This window comes from Dipodomys merriami, unplaced genomic scaffold, assembly GCF_024711535.1.
Source record: "Dipodomys merriami isolate MVZ:Mamm:240054 unplaced genomic scaffold, mDipMer1.0.p SCAF_6, whole genome shotgun sequence".
Classification (NCBI taxonomy): Eukaryota; Metazoa; Chordata; class Mammalia; order Rodentia; family Heteromyidae; genus Dipodomys; species Dipodomys merriami.
The window spans coordinates 66,141,551-66,166,704 of NW_027206179.1; the positions used below are offsets into that span (position 1 = coordinate 66,141,551).

At 36.8% G+C, this 25,154-nt stretch overlaps 1 protein-coding gene across 3 annotated transcripts in view; it reads left to right on the forward strand.

The window, feature by feature from the left end:
• The window catches only part of Lnx2 (ligand of numb-protein X 2), an 82,141-nt gene that overhangs the window by 5,096 nt on the left and 51,891 nt on the right, over positions 1-25,154 (forward strand). Inside the window, exons 2-3 of one of the 3 annotated variants that reach the window (XM_070003068.1) lie at positions 19,799-19,942; positions 20,800-21,165. The gene's annotated coding sequence lies outside the window, so the exon portion shown is untranslated. Of the gene's footprint in view, positions 1-12,693; positions 12,815-19,798; positions 19,943-20,799; positions 21,166-25,154 lie in introns of those variants that run through there. The other 2 variants (XM_070003066.1, XM_070003065.1) reach the window with 2 other exon arrangements.

A 25,154-nucleotide genomic window follows, 5' to 3' on the forward strand; every position in this document is an offset into this window, starting at 1 on the left:
TGGTTACTTTTCTATAATTTTATGAGTTTGAACTTTGATTTTAAATATAGTTACATTTACCAAATTCCTAAACATGTATCATGTGATCCACAATGAGCTGTGTGGAACACAAAAGATAGTTTCTGCCCTTAGAGAATTTAAAAGACATTCAGTGGAAAAATAATCATTCAAAGCTGGGTGACTAATAACCTTGATTGCTAATTCTTTAGCCCCTCCACTTCAGTGACCTTCAATTCCAGTGTATTTATTTGGAAACTTTTTATTTTCCCCAAATCTTCCACATTAGAAATTTACCTATCCTTAAACTTCTATGTCCTGTTCCCTGACCAGTCTTCCAGCTCTCTCATGTACACACTCATAGCATAGTGCCCTCCTTCTCAGAGACTGATTGCCATATTCCTTTCCCTGTTGCATTAATATCTATTATTAGGCTTAAGATTGTTAACTATCTGATTTGAAGCCTCTGGAATATACCTTTGCTTCTTTGCTAGGTAACACCTCTGTTAGATGATCCCTTCTTCTGCCCCTGTTATTACTTTGGTAAAACTAATCTTGCATCTTCCCCTGAATTCCCTTTTTTTTTCAATTTTCTTTCTCTTTTTTCATTTTTCTTTTCTTTCTCCCTCCCTTCTTCCCTTCTCCCTTTCCCCCTCCCTCCCTCCCTTCCTCCCCCCTCCCTTCCCCCTCCCTCCCTCCCTCCCTCCCTCCCTCCTTCCTTCCTTCTTTACTTCCTTCCTTTTCCTCTGTCCCTCCCTCCTTCTCCCCCCCCCCCCCCCCCCCACTCTGTTCCCCTCTTTGGTGCAAGGCCCAGGCTTCAGCTTAGGGCCTGGGCACTATCCTTGAGCCTTTTGTTAAAGGCTAGTTAGTGCTCTACCACTTGAACCACAGTTCTACTTTGAGCTGCTTTCTGTGTGATTAATTGGAATATCATGTGCTTTCCTCCTGGGATTACTTTGAACAACAATGCTCAAATCTCAGCCTCCAGAGTAGCTGGGATTACAACACAAGCCACCAGCACCTGGTTTCTTTTTCCAATTTTCAAGGTTTAAGTGAAGGAAATCCTATCACAATAATAGAAACAAACATATTTTACATTGCTTCATTTTTTTTCCTTTTATGGTAAAAACCACAGGATTTACGATTTAACCATTTGCAAGTATAGAGTTCTCAGTAGCCTTGTTGTAAAACAGATTCCCAAAACTTTATCATCTTGAAATGTGGAACTATCCCAATATACAATTTGTGCTCTTCCTGCGGTTCTTGTTAACAACCCTTTGCTTTCTGTTTCTATGAATTTGACAGCTTTAGCTATCTTACAAAAAAGAGAATGATACAGTGCTTGTCTGTTTTGGAAGGGGCAATACTGGGGCTTGAACTCAAGTCCAGGGTGTTGTCCCTGAGCTTTTGTGTTTACAGCTAGCTCTCGTCATTTGACTCAAAACTCCACTTCTAGCCTTTTGGTGGCTATTTGTAGATAAGAGTCTCACAGATTTTTCTGCCCAGGCTGGCTTCAATATGTGATCCTCATATATTAGACTCCTGATTAGCTAGGATTGTAGGCATGAGCTACTGGTACCTGGCATATTTGTCTTTGTTGTTATGACTGACTTGTTTTACTTAGCATAGTGACCACATAGTTTATCCAAGTTGTAGCTCGTGACAGGATTTCCTTCCTTTTATGGTGTAAAAATCCCTTTGTATGTACTACATACTACATTTTGTTTAGCCATTTATCTGTCAATAGACATTTAGGCAGCTTTCATAGTAGCTTCTGTGAATAAGGCTGCTATGAACTTGAGCATGCAGATACCTCTGAAACTGTTCATTTGGGGATATATATGTGTATATATCCACACATAAACATATATATCCCATATGAATATAATATCCATAAATAGGACTGCTGGGTCATATGTCAGTTCTATTTTTAAAATTTCTGGGAGACTTCTATACTGTTTCCATTTTACAATCCCATGAACAGTGCACAAATACTTCAGCTTCTTTAAAACTTTACCAACACTTACTGTTTTCTGATTTTGGGATTTTAGCCATTTTAATGGCTAATGAAGTATCTGATTATGGTTTTGTATTAAAAGTGCCTCTTCTAGTCCTTAACCCATTTTTAAAATACATTTCTTTGTTCTTGAATTTTTGGAGTTCATTATGTATTCTGGATAGTAAACATATTTGATTTGCAAATACTTTCTTACACTCCTAAGTTGCCTTTTATTGTTGACCGTGTCCTTGGATATGTAGAAAGTTTTTACTATGGAGTCTCATTTGTCTTTTTTTTTTTTGTCAGTCATGGGGCATGAACTCTGGGTTTGGGTACTTTCCCTGTGCTCTTCAGCTCAAGGTGTGTGTTCTACTGCTTGAGCCACAGTGCCACTTCCGGTTTTTTAGTGGTTTATTGGAGATAAGAGTCTCACGCTTGCTATTGTTTTTAATGCACTAAGTGATTCTTTTGTTTCTTTTTTATGTTCCCCCATAGTATAACCTCTGTTTCCACTGTATTTGATTCCAGGGTTCTGCATCTTGTATATACATTTTGGTAATCTGGGGAGGGGAAGGGATATAACAAAAAGCTTAAATGGGGATGCAGGTTGACCCATTGCGACAATGAGATGTACAGGACACTATGTTGAAAATGAACTTTACATTGTTGGGCGGGGGGAGGGGGGGACTCTGGGGAGTGGGGGGTGTAGGGGGAAGGAGTTGGGGAGGTGGGGAGGGAAGGGATGGGAGGAGGTAACAATGCTTGATAGGAAATATACTCATTACCCTATTCATGTAACTGTAGCAGTATTTTTACAATTAAAAAAAAAAGTCTCACAGACTTTACTGTGCTGGCTTTGAACCATGATCCTCAGATCTCAGCTTCCTGAGTAGCTAGGATTATAGGATTATAGGCGTGAGCCACCAGCGCCTAGCTATTTTTAGTCAGTTTTTTTTTTGGGGGGGGGGGTTTATGAAATAAGTAAAGGTCCAAACAAATACTTTAAATATGGTTCGAAGATTTTTTGTACAGAGGGAAAGTTCTGAAATTTATAGTTTTTTGGGAAGTGGCTTAATGTTTGTGATTGGACTAGACCAAACTAATGGTACTTCATTATATTTTCTACTCTGGTTTTTTTGATCTTGTTGTGAGACATTAGTGTGGAAATAGTCAATAGTGTAGGTTTAGCAGAATCTAAAACAAAATCAGTGAGGAAAAGTCAGGTAGCATAGGGCATGTGATTGGGTCCTGTTTCTAAGAACATAATGCCTTTGTTCAATATTTATTTATTTATGTATTTATTTTGGGTCCAGTTGTGGGGCCTGAACTCTGGGCCTGGGTGCTATCCCTCAGCTCAAGGCTAGCGCTCTACCACTTGATCCACAGCGCCACTTCTGGCTTTTTTTTGTTTGTTTGTTTTTTGTTTATGTGGTGCTGGGGAATCGAATACAGGGCCTCATGCATGCAAGGCAAGCACTCTACCAGTGAGCCACCTTCCCAGCCCCCCTTTGGTCAATATTTATAGTGTTTGCCTTTTATGACTATCTGTGAGTGCTACATAATAGATTTCAAAAGTATCTCTGTCAATTAATTCACATACGAAATATTTATTAACTCCATTAATTTCTCTAATTTTAGGCTTTGTGCTTTTATTATAAATGAGATACACTAATTGATACTTAAATAGTATCAATTTTGTTACAGATAGACAAGATTATTCTGAGATTCTTCCCCTGTTCTTTTTCCAGGAATATACATTATATTAACATGTTGGAATGACTTTCTATCTGTGAAGGAATATAAAAATATTAAGAATCCTTTCAGGGGGCTGGGAAGGTGGTTCAGTGGTAGAGCGCTTGCCTTGCATGCATGAGGCCCTGGGTTCGATTCCTCAGCACCACATAAGCAAAAAGAAAAAAGTCGGAAGTGGCGCTGTGGCTCAAGTGGTAGAGCGCTAGCCTTGAGCTGAAGAGCTGAGGGACAGCACCCAGGCCCAGAGTTCAGGCCCCATGACTGGACCAAAAAAAAAAAAAAAGAATTCTTTCAGGATTTATTCTATTAGTTTGAATTTTTGAAAAAGATTTAATGAATCTATTTTACTGAATACCCAATAATGGTACTGTGGTTTTGATGTGGTTTGAATGTACCATTGAAGAGCTCATATATTGGGAGATTGGTCTCTAATGTAGTAGAACCAAGAAATGGGTGGACCTTTATGAGGTAAGGCCTAATGGGAAGTCTTTAGGTCAGTTGGAGAGGGATTGTTGGTCTCCTAGATTGAGTTCTGAAGACAGCAAATTATAGCATCTTCAACTTCCTGTTTCAAGATACATCTTACCCTCTTTGGTGTACTCCTGCCATTCTCCATGATACTCATGAATTTCCGGAACTCTTAACTCCTTTCTCCATAAAAGTAGCTTACCATGGGCATTTCATTACAGCAGTGAAAAGCAGCTAATGCAAATGGCAAAAGAATACTCTTAAATATCACAGTCAACTTTCAAGTTCTTTTAACTGCTTATTAGATTAACTTTTTTTCCTTATAAAACACTTATTTTAAAGTTCTTCATTTTGGTTTTAGTCTTCTAAATATGACAGAGTGTCAAGGTTTCCTTTTCTATAGTTTGGGATTGCCTGTAGTATAAATCACAGTTTGTGCTGCAAGAAAGTAAAATAGTCTACTAGGCAGCTCTTAAATTGTTTATTCATAATACAGCATGATAGAAGCATAGATGTATGGTAAGGTAAGATGAAAGTTTATTATTATAAACTATAGATAAAGGATAATTGTTCATGAAAACAAGTTTTACAGGTGTGCAAATCCCAATAGTTAAATCTATGATTATATTTTTTCTTCCACCATTGAATATTTTTGAAGTCCTGTAATGCACCATGCTCTAGTAAGCAATGAGTAAGATAAGTGGGAGTGCTGTTATTGAAATTACATATTGGGGAAAGGAGCATGTGTTATTATACAAAAAACAGAAAGCAAATTCATGAAATAGACAATGACAAATGTTAGGAAGAAAATAACAAGATATGGTTAGATCTGAATAGGCTACATAAGTTACACTAAGTGACTGAAACATATAGCTGGTCTCCAAACTTCCTTTAGCTTATTGGTTTGCTTTTTTGCCAGGAAATCTTTTATTCAGTACCAACAAAGAAGTGCTAGGGATCGAACCAAAGCCTTGCACATGCTAGGCAAGTATTCTAACCACTGAGCATAGCCCCCAGGCCCAACAATGTCATCTTTCCCTTGTCTACCTTCTTGGAGTTTTCCTACTCAGTGAATTAAATAAGAACTAAATCGGAAGGAATTAATAGAGAAAGCAAGTCATCTGGGAAAATCATTTTTCACATAGTTTGGCTTTTCATGAAACTGAGCATATGTATAGTCTATACAAACTTGAGTTTTCATCTGTCAGTATCTCAACAGTACTTTACATTCTTGTGTTCTGGAGTAAGAACAAATTAAATCTTTCTAGTTAATAGAGAATAATTTTGTGCTGCAAGAAAGTAAAATAGTCTACTAGGCAGCTCTTAAATTGTTTATTCATAATACAGCATGATAGAAGCATAGATCTATGCAATCCTTGTGGAATTTGCAGTTTGTTTTGATGTTTCTCACATCTTAAAAAACTCATCTATGTCACCACATGAAAAACCTAATTTGTAACTTAGCTTATTAGACTATCTTTACAATTGATGTGTAAGACTTGTGCCCTGCTTTCTTTGGTACATAAGAATTTGGAATGAGCCCCATGACTCATCATCTGACGTTGTGGTACATTTTTAGAAACAAAGAATGTGATAGTAGATTTCCCTTAAGCAGCAATGACAGAAGTAAATTTAAGAAAACACAAATTTGTCTATATCTGTACTGGTGTGATTATAGTTGTTTACTGAATGACTTAGAAATGTGTCATCTCAATGATTTTGAATAAAATTGGTATAAACGTTGTGCCTTACAAAAATGTTCTTAAATGTGGTAATAGCTGCATTTCTCCCATTTTTTGAGTATGAAGTAACTTTGCGGATAACTCTGATACTTGATATTTAGGAGTGTGGTTTATCCATCTTTAAAACACAAATGGAGCAATAAAGAAAAACTGACCTTGGATATACTATGTTTTTACTGCCCCATAAAATTGTTTTTACTTTTTATTCAGGCATCTTGTTTGCTTTGTTTTGCTTTTTCTTTTCTCTCCTTCCTTCCTTCCTTCCTTCCTTCCTTCCTTCCTTCCTTCCTTCCTTCCTTCCTTCCTTCCTTCCTTCTCTCCCTCCCTCCCCTTCTCTTTCTCTTTCTTTTTCTTTCTTTCCTTCTCTCTTTCTCTTTCTCTTCCTCTTTCTCTTTCTCTTTCTCTTTTTTCTTCTTGTACTAGTACTTTGCTTGAATCTCAGGGTCTGAGCACTGTTCTTTAGTTCTTTTCTACTCAAGGCTGGCAGTCTAGCACTTAGCACTTGAACTACAGCTCCACTTCTGACTTTCTAGTGGTTAATTGAAGGTAAGTGTCTCACAGACTTATCTTCCTTTTAGCTTCTAACTGGGATTCTCAGTTCTCTGAGGATTACAGGTGTGAGTTACCTTTGCCAGCTGTATTTTCTATTTTGTCATATATATATGATATATAATATTATATACTATATATATGAACCAAGTTCAGCTGCTTTTCACATTCTACTTTTATTTCCTCTTGAACATACTCCTTTATGCCTACCACAGTATGTTCCCATCCACATAACAGTCAAGCTATGCAAATAAATACTTAAGACCTTCAACCCCACACTCTCCAGCTTTCCATAATTCCTCCAGAGTGACTACTATTAGAAATTTATATATCTTGACAGGCATATTTTGTTTATAAAATATTGTGTCCATCTGTATAGATTTTTTTTTCCTTTTGTCGGTCGTGGGGCTTGAACTCAGGGCCTGCTCACTATCCCTGAGCTCTTCAGCTTAAGACAAATGCTCTACCACTTGAGCCATAGTGCCATTCTGGTTTTTTGGTGGTTATTTGGAGATAAGAGTCTCACTGACTTTCTTGCCAGACCTGGCTTTGGACCATGATCCTCAGATCTCAGCTTCTTGAGTAGCTAGGATTACAGATGTGAGCCACCATTGCCCTGCCTATCTATAGATTTTTAGCTTCAAAGTAGTTTTAAATTCCTAGTCCTTTTGAAAGTTAGCTTGTCTCATTTTAGTTTCCTGATCTCATGTAACCTACTACTTTTTAAAAAAGGTGTTTGTCTCTTGAATTACATAAAAAGGCTTTCTTTGCTGGATACGATTACAGACAAAATGATTGTTTGAACTTTTTTAATAAATCAAGATGGAGTTGCTTAATTTTTTATTAGCATACATTAGTTGCACAAAGGAGGTTTCACTGTGACATTTCTATGTATGTATACAATGTACTCATTCTCTTCTTTATCATTCTCTAATTGTTTTTTTTTAAATATGGTTTTTGGAATTTTTTAATTTTTTATATTACATAAGTAATCTAATTAGAACATTAGTAGTAGATACTCATAGATGGATTTCAAAGGAAATCTTCATTATCTACAGTAAAATTTATGAGTGAAATCTTTTGGTTGTATTTTGATTTGAACTCAGGATTTTGTGTTTGCTATACAGGCATTATTATACCACCTGAAACATTACTCCACCCCTTTTTACTTTAGCTATTTTTCTGGCTTGTATTTCTACCTCGGCTCAACCTGGACCCTGACTCTACTCCTTTTTACTTTAGCATTATAAATTTTACTCATGAGATGCTGTGGTTCACAAGTGTAATCCTAGCTATTTGGGATTAGCTATTTTTCTGGCTTGTATTTCTACCTTGGCTCAACCTTATGATCCTTATGATCCTACCTACCATGACTATTCCCAATTTCTGAATTCCAAGTACGTACCACAATGCCTGACTTACTTGTTGAGAAGAATTCTCACTAACTTTTTGCCTTGGCTGACCCCAAACCATGACTATTCCCAATTTCTGAATTCCAAGTATCTGGGATTACACTTGTGAACTACAGCATCTCATGAGTAAAATTTATAATGCTCTTTTTAGTGTCAAAGGAGTTTCATGAATCCCTCATTCTCATTAACCTCTGTTTCTTTTGCTTAACCCTGCTTCTTGGAATGTGCCTCAACTTACCCAGTAAAGCTTTTGCTCACAGAAATACTTATTTTTCTCATTACTACATATGTACATAGCTCTTGTAGTTATTATGGGTCCAACTGTTATCCAGAACATGACATCAAAGACAGAGAGACTCAAGTTGAAAAAACAGTTCATAGATTATTACAGTGGTTTGAGTGTTAGAATACCTGTTTGGCAAGTATAAGACCATGAGTCCAAACCCCAGTACAGCCAAAAAAAAAAAAAAACAAACTTTTATCTTTAGGCCAGGAGTATAGCTCAAGTGGTAAAGCATTTGCCTGGCATGCAGGAAGCCTTAGGTTCAACACCCAGCACTGGGCAGAAATAGGCATTTTCCCAGACTCATCTCAAATTGAGATCTACCAAATCTCCACTTGCCAAGTAGTTGGCTTACAAGTATTTATACAGCCCCATTTTTTTTAATTAAAGGAATTATTTCAGAATATGTGCAGAAAACAGGTTTGCTTTGTGAACTGATATTCTTAAGATATAGGCATTAAAACAACAGTTGGATATCTACTCTTGTGGGAAGGGATGCATTAACTAGGCAGTTTCTTCACTGAGTTAAATCATATTATTGTAAAGTCATAGTAGCATTAGTTGCTTTGTTGCCATTTATGTGGTAGAAAAGCAAAGAGTAGCTATATAGGGACTGACTGCCCACTGACATATTATGAGCAAGTAACATATAACAGAATTCTGGGTTGCTGTAGGTACTATTTGTCATCAGCAGATAGTAAGTTCACTAATTTGGATAGGCACATCCTGAGTTCTAGAATGACACTGATTACATAACCATATTCTATTGAAAATAGTCATAATATATCAAGGAATGATTTGCTGTTATTTCTTCGACAGTTTGCTACTTGTGTGAACTCATTCAAAATATTTACTTGTAGCAAAATACATTTGGTTTTATTTTTAAGGGTAGGTTCAAGTCTTGTTCCCCCAGAACTTAATAACATTAGACAGTTAAGTTGGGAATGGTAACAAAGTCTTTCAATGTAAGAATTAACAGGAATTAAATTTTAAAGAGAGCTGACAGTATTCTATTCAACAGATGCTCAGTCATTGATCTAAATTATGAATTGAGTCATAAATTGTTGATGTTATTAAGTCCTAAGAGATGAAAAAAAAAGTTATCTCCACCAGTTTCCCAAGAACAGTGCTGCTAGATGACAGCATTATTATTTCATGAGCTAATAAATGAAAGTATAGTTTCATTTATGGGGTTTTTGGAAAATGAAAAAAAAAGTTTGTGGAAGTGGTAAAATGGCTGAAAGTGGTAGAGGGATAGTCTTAAGCTCAAAAGCTCAGGGACAGCCTCCAGGCCCTGAGTTCAAGCCCCATGACAGACAAAAAAAAAGGTTTTTGCTGGGTGCTGGTAGCTCACACCTGTAATCCTAGCTATTCAGGAGGCTGAGATCTGAAGATCAAGGTTCAAAGCCAGCCCAGGCAGGAAAGTTCATGAGACTTATCTCCAATAAACCACTAGAAAACTGGAAGTAGTGCTGTGGCTCAAGCAGTAGAGTGCTCGCCTTGAGCTGAATAGCTGAGAGAGACCCAGAGTTCAAGCCCCATGACCGACAAAAGAAAAAAAAATTGTATAAATATTATGTATGAAAATTTGTAACATCATAGCCAGGCACTAGTGGCTTATGCCTATAATCCTAGCTGCTAGGGAGACTGAGAATCATTGCTGTTGGAGACCTGCCCAGACAGAAAAGTTTATTTGACCTCTTTCTCAATCCACAGTTGGGTTCAATGGTGCATGGAGAATTTTGGTTCCAGGCCAGCCCAGGTAGAAAAGTTCACAAGTCATTGCCACAGAAGAAAGCTAAATGCAGTGGCATATACCTAAAGTAAATGAACCCAAGAAGAAAATGAGAACCTGTCCTGAAAATAACTGGCCAAAATCAAGGCTAAAGACATGGCTCATTGGTAGAGCGCCAGACTGGCAAGTAGGTAACAAAAAATTACTCATGACACTATAATTTGTCTTTTTTTTTTTTTTTTGTGGGGTGTGAACTTGGTACTTTTCTTGCTAGTCTAGCACTCTACCATGTGAACCACATCTCTGGTCCTTTTGCTTTTATTTTTCAGAAAGGGCCTCAACTTTTGCCCATTGCTGGCTTCAGGCCATGATACTCCTACCTACACCGACCCTGTTGCTGTGATTACATGTGTACCACCATGCCTGGGGTTGTTTTGAGATAGAGTCTCACTATCTTTTTTTGCCTAGGCTGGCCTGAAACTGTGATCCTTCTATCTCCACCTCCTAAGTAACTAGGATTACAAGTATGATCCACTATAACTGGCCCTTATAATTTGTTTTAAGATTATTTTATATTTCATATAACTCAGTTATTCTTGTTCATATAATCTTTTTAGGACTTTTGATAATATCAACTGTTGGCAAGATATGGAGCAACCAGAGCTTATACAGTCTTGCTGGGTATACAGAATAGTACAACCACTTTGGGAGAGGTCTACTAATTCTTATGAAACTAAGCAGATATCTACCTCTAACTCAGTCTTTTCACTTTGAGGTACATATCAAAGAGAACTGAAAACTTAGGCTCAGAGAGGGTTTTGTTCATAATTGCCAATTGCTAACAATCCAGTTATCCATCAAGAAGGAGCAGAATACACTGATACTGCTGAGCAATGGAAAGGAAGCCTATTGATACATACCACAACATAAGTGAATTTCAAAAGCATGCTGAGTGAAAGAAGACTTACCCCAAAATATACATGTTCTATATTAGCATCTAGTTGGTACTATAGAATGGGTGAAACTCATCTACAAAAATAAATAAAAAAATAAAAAAATACCAGAGCAGTGGTTGCCTCTCGAGGTAGAGAGAACTGGAAAGCGCCATAAGTAATGATTATTTTCTACATCCCTTAATAAAGTGATCTGTAGTTATATGCATTTATTAAAAGCCTAGTGAGTGTATGCGTAAGACTGCAGTTTTTTTGTACCAGAAGTGAAAATGCAGAACTTCAGTTAATGACTGCAAACTGTAGCATTTAAAGAGAAGTATGCTAACTTGTTTAAATTGAAGTGCAGAAAATGAATTTAAAAATGGGTAGATATTGTGCAAGTATAATAAAATAGACGTAGTAGACCTGTAAGATATGTTTGCTGTAAAGATAGTGAACTTTGGTGTGTGTTTGAAAACGTTCATACAGAGTTGTTAGGAAAATAATAGTGGAGGTGTTAATGATTTTTTGTTCATGAAGGATTTTATAAACTTGCTTCTCTGATGTTTATTATGATTTCCTATTTGAACTTGTTCTGTCTGAGAATTTATCTCTCCTGCTAGTTATTTATTTGAGAAGTCTTTAGGACTGTTGTTACAGTTTTTCTCTTCAAATGGACTGTTAGAAATCATATGGGTTTGCTGGGATCATGTTACATGTTGCTTCTATGATGCTAAAGATTTTCTTTAATGATGAGGAACAAGAAGAAAACAATTTCAGGTATCACTGAACATAGACTTTAGAATTGGATGGACCAGGTTTTGAATTCTATTTCGTCACTTTCAGCCTAGTGTTTAACCTCCCTGAACCTCGTTTTCCTCATCTGTAAAAGGGCAGTGGTGACTTTTATAGGATTTGTTGGAATGACTAAATCAAGTAAAGCGTATAAAGCAATTAGTGTGATGACTAGCGATGTGGCAATAGGGGAGAATAGAATTTTGAGGGAATAGTTAAATCATTGGCAATGAATTTTAAACTGCCAGGTTGTTGGAGTAAGAAAGTAATGCAGTAAGGTAATACCAGGTGCGTAGATGTATGTTGGCCACATGTGTAACCACTGAATGGACACTTCTAATACAGAGTAACATTAGGGAAATCTATAGATTTCTGTCTGAGGACTTGGGATCAAGAAGATACTATAGATGATGATCATGATACTGTTTGACTTTTAGAGTGTTCAAATAGTAGACACTTTGGGGGTACTTACCAGTCAGAGTCTTGGATTTTCTTTTTTAAGGTATGTCTTTTCTCTACTTGAATCATTGTATGTCTGGGGAAGTTAAATCAGTGCCTTGTTCTGGAAATAACCCATTAAATCATCACACATCCCTTGCTACCCTGATTAGTTTCAGAATGGTTATATGACCCACCCCATCAGAGACAGGAAGATGTGATTCTTAGGTTTTTATTGGCAATATTGTGGAAGCTGAGTGAGGGTTATGACTCTGCACCCTAAAACTGCTGTAGACATTCACTGCAAGCAGCCTGAGAATGCAGTTGGGAGAGTCACCATTCAGCCACACCTCTTACTTAAAGCCAGTTTCAGTCAGGTTTTCTGTCTTGCAGCTGAAAGAATTCTGTACATACTTGTTCACCTAGTATAGTATCTTATTAGTATTGCTTAAGACTTCCTTTACTAATTCTAATTATGTTTATTTTTTTCTATAGCACATATACTTTTCATTGTCTAGTGGTTAGATTGTCTAGTTAGATTTTAATGTCTTTGATGAAAATCTATTACCAGTACACATTCTTTGTATCCTCATTGGCATATCTCTGTTGGTGCTGTCTAGAACCCTACCTGGTTATCAAGCATTTGAAATGTGACCAGTCCCAACTGAGATGTGATATAAATGTGAAGTACACATTGGATTTCAGAGACCTGGTATGGAAAAAAAAAAAAAGAGTAAGACATTATATAAGTCGATAATAATGGGTTAAATGCATTGATATAATTAGTATTATGTTTCTTTAATAAAATGTAGCTATGTCCCTCCCCCACAGTATAACCCCTGCTTTCACTATATTTTATGTTGGTATAATTTGTGGAGGAGATGGGGAAAAACAAGTCGTTTGTGGACCCGTTGCAACAATGAGAAGTACAAGTTGTCTTGTCGAAAATGAACTTTACAACTTTGGTGCGGGGGGGGGGGGGGGGGGGAGGCTGGGAAGGGATGTGAAGGGTAAACAAAGGAGGAGGCTGCAATGCTTGATAAGAAATGTACTCATTATCTTGCCCATGTAATTGTAACCTCTCTGTACAGTATGTTCACAAAAAATAAAAATAAAAAAAATAAAAAATAGACATTTGGGATATTAAAAAAATAAAATGTAGCTATTGGAAAATTTAAAGATATGCGTTACTTTATCTACCTGTTTGTAACACTGGCTAACTAATGTCTTTGTACTTAACTAATCTCTGAAAGCAAGGACTGATAATGTAACTCACCAAAGTAAAACTCCACAGAGCCTGGCACGCAGCATGTAATCAACAAATATTTGTTGAATGAGTTCCACATTTTCTGTGGCTTAATTTATGTACCTGTTAGGGTGCATGCCATAGACCATGCTAGTTGAGAGGGGAAACAAGATAAAGTGCTTTTTAAAAATAAATTCTGTCTTACTCTTAGATTTCCCTCATCTAGATAGTCTCCCTGGAAACAGCAACCAAAAGATTGTCAGGATTTTTTAAAATTGTTTTTTTGTTTTTGTTTTTTTGGGGGGGTTGTGGAGCTTGAACTCTGAGCCTGGATGCTGTCCCCGAGCTCTTCAGCTCAAGGCTAGCACTCTACTACTTGAGCCACAGTACCACTTCCAGCTTTTTCTGCTTATGTGGTGTTGAGGAATTGAACCTCAGGCCTCATACATGCGAAGCAAGCACTCTCCCACTGAGCCACCTTCCCAGACCAGGATTGTTGTATTGTTTTGGAAATATTTACTGCCATTCTGAACCCAAACCTGCACATTTAAATACTTAGATAGCTAGGTCTTGCATCTTAAATCCAGTGTCAGGCTTCTTGTTTAGCATGTGTGAGATCTTTGGTTCAATTTCCAGTACTGCAAAAATTTAAAATTTCAAAAAAATAACTTTTTTTGAAAAAAGGAATGGAGGGCTGGGAAGGTGGCTCAGTGGTAGAGCGCTTGCCTTGCATGCATGAGGCCCTGGGTTCAATTCCTCAGCACCACATAAGCAAAAAGAAAAAAAGCCGGAAGTGGCGTTGTGGCTCAAGTGGTAGAGCGCTAGTCTTGAGCTGAAGAGCTGTGGGACAGCGCCCAGGCCCAGAGTTCAGGCCCCATGACTGGACCAAAAAAAAAAAAAAAAGAAAAAGGAATGGAAACATTTGATGTATGCTATAACGTGGATGAACCTTGAAAGCTATGTTAAATATCTGGGAGTAGTGACCTATACCTGTAATGAGGAAGATTGCAAGCCTAGGCCACATAGTAAGGCCTGTCATAAATGGTTAAATATTCATTTTGCTGGAACTTTTGAAGTCCTTTACATTAAAATAGTTTGCTGAAAAGAAAGTAAGATAGTTACTGAAGATGATACCCTCCTGATTTGTTATATGTTGTACTATCTCTTCATTCTTTCCCAATGAATTCTTTACAGATTGCTAATTGGCCTTTTCTTGGCTAGAACATAATTTTATTTTCTGTAATTTAAGTGAACTGAAGTTTAGATTGCATTGAGGATGTGAGTAGGTAGGGGTAGAGGCAGTTAGATTCAGTTATTTCCACATATAATCCAAAACCAGGTGGAATTCCAGATCTTGAGAAATTATGTTACATGGTAATAGTGGGTGCTTAGATGAGGGCATGGTTCCAGTGAAGAAGCATAAAGCCTTCTTTTGATATCTGAGTCTGCAAGACATAATGGAAGGAAAGCCTTAAACATTTCTGTGCAGACCTTTATAAGCAGCTTGCATTCAGATCCTTACAAATATTTTGTGCCCCTTGGCAAATATAAGTTTTCCAAGAAGCTTTTGGAAAGATTGATTGACAGCTCAAAATTTGAGCTGTTTCTTAGTTTTATGCTCCTTCAAAGTGATTTTCATAGCTGAACACAGAAGCATACTTATTTGAATTTTGTGGTTATCAAGAGATATCAATTTCAGAGGCTTCATTTTATCACAACAAAAATCAAAAAGAAAAAATACAAAATTACATGAAATTCCTGTGAGAGTGTAAGTCCATCTAAGTATCTTGGCTCTTACATAAATAACAATGTAGATTTTTCTTCTAGAAATTAGTCTCCTGATGTTAACAGAAATTTCCATCAGTTACCTAATGTTCCTTATTTTCAGTTTCCTTATCTGAACAATGAAGAGGAAGGTGGGAATGATACCTAACTCAGAGTTATCATGAGGATTACATCTATTAATACCCACATATCACATTTATACCATGGCTTACACATAGTGAGTGCTTAGTAAATGTTCCCTATTAAAATTATCTCACTAGATCTATTCCTTTTAGATGTAAGTATAAGGAAATCTTATGTCTCAACAGATTGCAGTTTATGCACTGATTTGGAGCTATCAGAAATTCTTATATATGACTGAAACTCTGAATTAAAGGAATATAGGGAATATTATGAGAATTATGAGAAAAAAATTTTTGTTGAATATATTTGTGCTGGTTATAGTATGCTGCCACCTTCTCCCTCTTTTCATCCTTTTCTTCCTCTCTCTTCATGCCTCCTATCCTAAATGATATACAAAATCATTCAAATTTGACTATTCCTAGGCATGATCTGAGTTTAAACTCTCACGTCATTCATCTTGACCATTGCAGTAACTTCCTGTTTTACTAAACGCTTTTTGTTTGTACCAAACTCCCACTGATAGCTATCTTGTCTTAAGAAGTAGATATAATCACATCCTTTCTTGACCATCTCTCCCCTTCTGTCTGTACAGCAGTCCCTCTCTCAGACCTATCTCATGCTTACACAATCACATGGTGTGCATACCTATTCTCTTTTTAAATACTTTTTTTTGCTGGTTGTTGTGCTTGAACTTAGCCTAGGCACTGTCCCTCAGCGCTTCAGCTCAAGGCTAGCACTCTACCGCTTAAGCCACAGTGCCACTTTTGGCTTTTTGTGCACCACGCTGAGGGATCGAACCCAGAGCCTCATGCATGCAAGCCACCTTCCCAGTCCCACTTTTTAAATTCTTTGTATTTTTGAAGCTGTGGTTCCTGGTCTCCTGAACAGAGCTGTTGAGTTACTAAGTATCATTTCTGAATCCATATACTTCTCCAACAAAACTTTCTGAAATTTTCACAATAGAAATTAGTCTTTTCTGTATTGACTCTTTTTTTCCTTTTTCCTGGGGTCAACCAGTATAGTTGCATGCTAGGTGAAGGCTCTACCACTGAGCTGAAACCCCTGAAACCCCTCTTCTTAATTTGAGAAGTGATTTTTATTTCTCATAGTTCTAGAGTTTGGGAAGTCCAGGAGCCAGGTATTGGCATCTGATAAGGGCTTTGTTATTGTGTCATAATTTGTCAGAAGGCTTTGCAAGGATGAGTTCAAGAGGACAGATTGACTTCTGATGATTATACAGGCCCTTGAGGCTGTTCTCTCAATGATCTAAAGGCAGAAAAGTTAATGACCAAGACTAGAACAACTAGGGAGGCTGACTGAAACCTTAATTTTGAGGTGCAGTGCTCTCTGTAGCCTTTGCTCCTGGTTTCTTTCACAGTTTCCAAAATCCTTCAAATTGGTAAGTATGTTTTTGGTATACTAATGAATTGCCTGGTGGCCTGCATATACTAGGTAGTTTTAGAATAGTAGCTAGTCCGTGGAGGGAATCCAAGGACTGGGACTTTCAGCCCCAACCTCTAACTCCTAGGGAATGCAGCTGAAGGTTGATCTGGGGTGTGATTTAACCACTCACCCTTATGCAGTGAGGCTTCCATAATAACCTAAAGGACAGGTAGGGAGAGCTTTTTGATAGCTGACCATCTCTAGGAAGTTCCTGGAGAGCTTTGGTTGATCAACACTACTTCCTCTATGCCTCACTCTGTGCATGCTTCCATCTGGTGTCCTTTATGTAAACCTAGAGATGTAAGTTCCCTGAGCTCTGTGAGTGAGTGGCCCAATAAATTTGTTAAATCTAAGAAAGAAATGATGATGACCCTAGTTTATAGCCACAATCAGAAGCATAAGCAAAACAACCCTTGGTTTTTGATTGGCACCTATAGTGCAAGGGTACAGGGCTGTGGTCAGTCCTGAGTAACTGTGCCTTCAGCTATTCTCAGCTAGTGTCAGAACTGAATTGAATTTCAGGACTTAGTTGTAGAATTGTTTGCTAAGCCACAAGTGTTTTCTGTGGTGATTGTTGAGTTTAAGTGAATTTATTATTTCTTCATACCTGGGGTCAGAAGCAAGTTTAAGGGCATAGTAGAAATGAAGTTTTGCTTTTTTTTTTTTTTTTTTTTTTTTTACTCCTATGCAGTGTTCACATAAGGGGAAGATGCCTGCTGGTTTTGGTGAGGAAAGTAACTTTTAGAGAATCTTGTTAGTTTTAATGTAGGCAATTTAAGCTTTATATCAGAGCATCTAGCTGTGTATTCTCATATTGAGGCATACTGAGACACTTTCCTTGTTTTTTTCGTTTTTTAAAAAAAGGTGGAGCTGTGGCTCAGGTGGTAGAGCACTAGCCTCAAGCAAAGTAGTTCAGGGACAATGCTCAGGCCCTGAGTTCAAACCCCCTGTACGTGTGTGTGTGTGCGTGTGTAGAAAGTTTGGAATGATAAATTTGTAAGCAACTTAGACACTTCATGTACATTAAAAGACAGCGTCAGAGTGTGTAAATAAAATTTACTTATAGAAATTATATTTAGTTAAAAATATTTACCTTGTGTAGTACATTTTGACCTTGGCTTTAAAATTGTTCTCTAAGTCAAAGGGTTTTTGTTGTTGTACAGTGGTAAGGATTGAGATCTAGGTCTCACTGGGGTGGTCAGGTGTTTTACTATTGGACGGTTGCAACCCAAAAGCACCTGGCTTGTACTTTTATCTGCTTTCCACCTTCTGGTGAAAGGAATTAAAATGAGGATTGCATATGAAAGCATTTTTGTCTGCCAGGAGCCACAAACAGAACTAAATTTTTCTTGTACTTTTTTGTTCTAATTCTTACGAGAGCCAGTATGTAGGGAATAAGTATGAAAGGTTCCTCAAATAAGAGAAATGGTGATTTTCAGGTGGGCAGGGACCTGGTCCTTGTGTATAGAGGTGGAGTTCCAGTTACACTTGTGCTCTCTCTTATCAGGCTCCTTCATACTTTGCATGTCTCATTATAATCATTATTGATTCCACCTTAGGGTATGATTTTTCACTATTTTATAATTAGGTTGAAGTTACTGTAGTGTGCCTTAGTAGCAAGTGTATGCCATTTACCACCAGAGAATGCCCCTAATATTATTTAATAGCAAGCTAATTAAATGTCACTATATATTTGATTGATTACTAACTGTGCCTGTCTAACAGAAGTTAAGCTACTTTAAAGCCATTGCTGGATTAATAATTTGCTTGTTTTTCTTACTTTTCTATTTCCTGGGAGGCTTGTAGATTCCTTTTTCCTTTCTTTGGCTCCCTTCATTTATTGACCACCACATACTTTGGAAGTCATACTGTCTCAGCTGAACAAATGCTTTTTGGAGATGGGGAGCTTCTCATAATAGAAAGTTTCTTTGATTCTTTACCACTAGCATTTTAGTCTAATTTTGGTCTTAACCAATCCTCCCCTAACACTTCATAGGATAGAGGAATCTACCATGTTTGAGATGCTTAGAAAAGACATTTTCTGTTTGTCAGATGAAGAAAATAATCATCTCCTCCTCCTCCCCCATTGTGAGATGAACAATTAGGGATGCCTGGTTGCACATGCCCCATCCTCTTGGTTGTTGTTTAATTTGTCAGGTGTCACTGTTTGGGTCATTTGGTGAATATACATTACTTCTTAAACAAATAAATAAACAGCCTACATTTTGACTGTTCATAAAAGTTGGAAAATACAGGTAAACAGGAGAAGGTTAAGGTCATTTATGATCACTGTGGTAATTAACAATGTTTACATTATATGAAAAATACATTATGTTGACAGGTTGGAATATGATTTTGTGTGTATATATAGTTAAAATGTTTAACATAAAAGTTTTAAAGCAATTTTTGTGTGTGTTGTCCTAGGGCTGGATGCTGTCCTTGTCCTTTTTTTTTTTTTTTTTTTTTAAATTAAGGATAGCTCTTTTGCAGGGGGGCGGTGAGGGGCAGTTCATTGGAGGTAAAAGTCTCACAGACTTATTCTGTCTGGGCTAGCTTCAAACTGATCCTCAAATCTCAGCCTTCTGAGCAGCAAGAATTACAGGTGTGAACTACCAGCACCCACAAAGCGAGTATTTTTAAGTAATAAAAATACTTAATCACTATTGTCTCACCCTTCCCCAAAAGAAAATAATATAGTAGATGTTAGAGAAAGTATTTTTAAAAATAATTCACTCATTTTAAATTATTTTCTATCAGAAATTAATAAACTCAGTAATAGTATTTTTACACTTATTTGTTTCTTGGAATTTTGTGTTAGTCGTCTAAGGCATTTGTGAATTCTATGATATTAAGACTGACTCATCTGACCTTTTCAACTATTAAGCACACCATACCTCATATTTAAATAGCTGATACTGTTTTCATCTGCTATAAAAATAGTATACATAGCCTTAATATAATTGCAATAAGCCTAACTGCCTAACTGCAAGTTACTATATAATTAAACAGTTTTATTAAATAATACTTTATGTTCTAGACTTCAAACTCCACATATACACATATACAACAGTTCTAATGTCCATTTTTTTCTTTCTTCAGCCACTTCAAATAGCTGGAAAGCACACTCAGCATCCAGAAGAGAAATAAGCTTATTGGTGTTGAGCTGTCTGTCCCCTGTGTCAGCATTCTGTGCTTTATGACAAGAATTATTGTGAACAGAAAGAAGGTGGTTTGTAACATAAGGTAATTGTTTATATGAATCTATTATTTCATTTTTAAAAACATTTGTAAATTTTCTGAATTTCTTAAGATTCAAGAGATAAGATATTTTGTTTCTTAAATAGATTTACTTCTGATAGAAAGTCTGTAGGCTTTAAGAGTGAATCAAGCATTTCTAAGATGAATTCTGAATTTAATACATCAACAAAAATTATATCCATGTATGTTGAACATCTAATTTATAGCTTATTCTAAATTACCAAGTTTTTCCTAAAAATGTTTGTGTTTCTATTGTTGCTTTTTTTTCCTGTGTGAAATAGATTATAGACTAATCCAGGTTAAGTCAGATAATTTGTTTCTAGAAATACTTTTCTTTCTGGACAGGCTCTCATATTACATTAATTAGCTATAGCAAAAATCAGTCAATCAATCAAAATAAATCAGTGTTGGGGATTTAGCCCAGTGGGGCTGGCAAGTGCAAGGCCCTGATTTGGTCCTCAGATCTTGGGGGAAAAAAATCTTAACTCAGCACATTCAATAAATGGAGAAATGTTGGAGAGTAGGAAGTATCTATGCCAGGTAATGGTCATATTTTTTCATCTCAATTTTAAGATTTGTTTTTTTTAATTAGACTGCTAGGTTTGGGGAGATTTAATTTAGGGCTGCCATATAAGAACAGTTAATAGTTGTGAAATCTCTCATTTCTTATATTGTTTCTGTGTAAAGATCTCTTATTAGGAATAAAACCAGTGAAATCTCTAATGGTTGTGATCACTTTTGAAAAGCACCTCAGATGAGTTTATAGGGGTTCCCTTCATAGTGCAACAAAGCCCAATATTACAAATAAGTTCAAGAACAGTTTTTTTTTTTTTTTTTTGTAGGTCCTGGGGCTTGAACTCTGGGCCTGGGCGTTGTCCCTCAGCTCTTCAGCTCAAGGCGAGTGCTCTACCACTTGAGCTACAGCGCCACTTCCTGTTTTCTGGTGGTTTATTGGAGATAGGAGTCTCACTGTCTTTCTTGCCCGGGCTGGCTTTGAACCGCAATCCTCAGATCTCAGCCTCCTGAGTAGCCAGGATTACAGGCGTGAGCCACCAGCGCCCGGCCCAAGAACAGTTTTTGAGAAATGTAATAATCTATTTTAAAGCATGTGTTTAATGCAAAAATTTCCAGAAGTTACCTTATTCTCCATTAAATTCTACAGATAACTTCATGTCTCCCAGCAACTTACCCGTGTATTTTGTTTGCAAGTGAGTAGTCTAAATTTCATAGCTTAAAGTTAGCCTGTAAAGTTATAAAATGTAAAACATAAAGGTAAAGATAAGTGGAGGAGATAAATGGTGAAGATAGCAAATACCATCAGGAATATCTATCTAAAATACAGGAAAGCTAGTACAAAAATGGCCTGATCTCTCCCTTCTAATCTGACAGTAATTTATTGTGGTAAATGAACTATTTGGTGTATGACTAGCATTCATAAACTTATACATTTGCATAGAGATTTATTTCACTGAAACCTACCATTCTTGACTAAACAGATTAACTGAGTTTTAAAATAGGCCCTGACCAATCTTGTTCTACTTTACTCTTTAAAGAGCTACTATATGTCTTGAAATTCTTTAGTTTTCCATGAAAGAGACCATTGAGCACCAATGGTACTTGTGAGCTTAGTCTTATACTAAAGCCTCATTCTTTGATCATTTTCTAATCTTCAGTATTGGCTCCTTTCAAAGCTATGGTTGCCATTAAGTTTGTTTTTTAAGTGTGAAGACTATAGATCAGCAGCAACAAACTATAAATCTGCTGTATGTATATGAGACAGGTAACAAGTGACAGATATTAAAGGAGATAATAGGGAAATGAAAAAGTAGTCTTAATTGTAGTGCTTTTATGGCAAAATAATAGATATAAAAAGCATTGGAGAAAAATTATATATTAATAGTGCATGATATAATTGGGGTGCATTGTTGATCATCCCTAATACTTATGTAGTTAAAATCTCTGGCCTAAGAGTAAAATTTTATTTCCAATTATGTCATGTTAGCTGTTTATGTCTTGAAGTAATATCTGACTCATGATACATCTGAATCTAGGTAATTTAAAATACAATAAGGATTTTCTTTTCCTTTTTTTCCCCTCAGTAATAGAATTATAACTCAAATAGCTCATTTAGTAAGTAAGTAGGCCCTCTGGTTTCACATGGAACTATATTCTGGATAAAAACCAAGGCCAACACGGCTTTGGTCCTTGTCCCTGAGGCCATTGTCTATTTTGACTAGCTTTGGGAAGTACAAACATCTGGCCTGCTCAGTGATGGTCCTTTGAGGTCTGGCCCAAATGCTCTTTTATCTGATCATTTTTCTATATTTTAACTTAGAACTGGAACAAAACAGATAGCTTAAATAAAAATGTGTTTTAAATTATTAGTGTTGCGGGCTGGGAAGGTGGCTCAGTGGTAGAGCGCTTGCCTTGCATGCCTGAGGCCCTGGGTTCGATTTCCTCAGTACCACATAAGCAAAAAGAAAAAAGCCAGAAGTGGTGCTGTGGTTCAAGTGGTAGAGCGCTAGCCTTGAGCTGAAGAGCTGAGGGACAGTACCAAGGCCCAGAGTTCAGGCTCCACGACCGGACCCCCCAAAAAATGTAAAAAAATAATAATAATTAGTGTTGCTAGTTCATTCTGAAAATTAGAGCATTTAAACTTCTTACCTCTTGCCTATAGTTAAAATTATGAAGTTAAGCAACTTTAATTATTAGTGAGCCTACCATCATAAGACACATTCTGAATATGCTTTAGTTTCACTTCATTTATTGTGTGGGTTTGATCACAGAATAGCCCTATCTTGTTAAATACTTTATATATATTGGAGAAGTAAGACTGTAAAATTAGATGTGTAATGCTGGTCTTGGGGCTTGAATTCAGGGCTTGGGTGCTGTCTCTGAGCTTTTTTGCTCAAGGTTTACACTCTACTACTTGAGCCACAGCTCCACTTCTGGTTTGGGGGCTTAATTGGAAATAAGAGTCTCATGGACTTTCCTAGATGGGCTGGCTTTGAACCATAGTCCTCAGATCTGAGCCTCCTGAGAACCTAGAACTATAGGCATGAGCCATTGACACCCAGCTCATGTTTGCCTTTTAAGAAACAAGTGCATAAGCAATGTAGATTAAGATAATGACTATCATTGTGAAGGTATTTGTGTCTTGAAAAATAAATAAAGAAAAACAAGTAAACCAGACTGGTCTTGCAGTGATTGCAGCATTATCTCCTAACTTTTTGTCTAGAAACTAGTAGAGAAAATATTTTATCTCATGACATAGTAGTATCTTAAGTCATAACAGAAGTGTCCAATTATGTGTTTTGTACCTCTCCCTTGTATATGTACACTTATCTGTGCAAATAGGAATTTTTACATCAGGATATTGAAAATATACTGTGATGAAAAAACAAAAAGAAAACCTTGCAAAAGGACTTTAAATTTAGGTCATTTTTAAGGTAAACATAATTACTAAGTAACAGTAAAGAAAGTTGTTTGTCCTTTAGGCTAAAGCAAAAGGAATCTGTACTCAAAGTACATTTCTATATTTATGAACTTTGAGATCTGTCTAATCTCACTAGTCAGTTTGGCTCACTCTGCAGATGCAGGAGTGAAAGTCTGAGGTATACCAGTGCCATGTGTTCTGAGTGCTGCCACAGAGGTCCTGATCACCAGTCTAGTAGAAGAATTAGGCTGCTCAATACATCACCCTCCATGGGCACTGATTCAATCAACGATGAATTAGTGTTACACTGGCTTGTAATATTAATATTGCAGTGCTTTTATAATGCTTATAAAAGGTCTTTCTGTCAGTGAAGCATTTTGTACTTTAATGCTCTGTGAAGCAAGATGCCATTTCTGCTTTACCCAGGAGGGAACAGATTTATAGATGTTTCAGTGGTTTGTTATGTCATTATTTCACATTACTAGAGAGTGAGTGGTAGAACTAAATATTGAACTCAGGTTCCTAACTCCAAATCAGTGCCCTTTTGGTGACCTTTACTCCCTTGGGTAATTGTAGCCAAAATTAAGAGAAGTCACAGATCATTTGAAGACAAATACTTTTAGGGGTTATTTTAGAAGAAATTGAACATTTGAAATCTTTTCATCTGTTAGAAGAATATAAAAGCTTTCTAAATTAGCTACAATTTGAACCCTTACACTTGAATGTAATATAGGAAGCATTTAAATTATCTACACACTTAGCAGATAAAAAAACTTAACTGAGCAGTAAAATTCCCTTTGCCCCCATCCACCTACCCTTTCCTACCTATTGTACATGATATGACTGACCTTGTAAACTGAGGCATTATCCAGGACAATCTCCTAATAGTGGCTCCCCTCAGCAGGCTTCACTCAGGAAGAGCCTCATGCTCTGGGTGCAGCAGCAGTTCTTTCCACAGAGGTTCTTTCTGATCAGCAGAAGCATGTCCGAGATACTCAGATATATGGAAAGGCTTTACTACCATTTGGTGTATTTTTAAAGTAGTTTTGTATAAATTTGTTTTTAATGTGTTCTAAAGTAACAATATGGATAGTTTTTTTTTTAAGTATAATAAGTAAGGAGTCTAGGCGATTCAAAGTAGCATTTGCCTCTATCCTGGCAAGTTTTTCATCATAGCTTGGTGGCTTAAAATTAGGACAACTACACATGGAAGGACATTTTAGTTTGTGTATCCTGTCGTAGCAAAACTAAAAAAAACTAACATGTTAGAACTAAAAGACAAGTATAATGCTGTCAATGAATATTTTATCATGTATACAAACATAAAATGGTAAGCATTTTAGGATTAGGCTTAAACTCACATGTGTTCAAGTGATCAATTAATATTTTAGCAAAACTACTGTTTATAATCAGGGTGTAAGCCACTGGTAAGTCTTTAGAGTGTCTTTTTTTTTTTTTTTCTTTTTGCCAGTCCTGGCCCTTGAACTCAGGGCCTGGACACTGTCCCTGGGCATCTTTTGCTCAAGGCTAACATTTTATGTCTTGAGCCACAGTGTCACTTACGGCTTTTTCTGTTCATGTGGTACTAAGGAATCAAACTTCATGCATGCTAGGCAAACACACTACCACTGGGCCACATTCCCAGCCCTAGAGTGTCTTTAGTGAAGTACCACAGAAGACATTTGACAGGCGTAGTGGATGAAAAGAATCAGTGTGTAGTGACCTAGTTACCCAGCTGCCATAGAGTTCCGAGCCTTAATT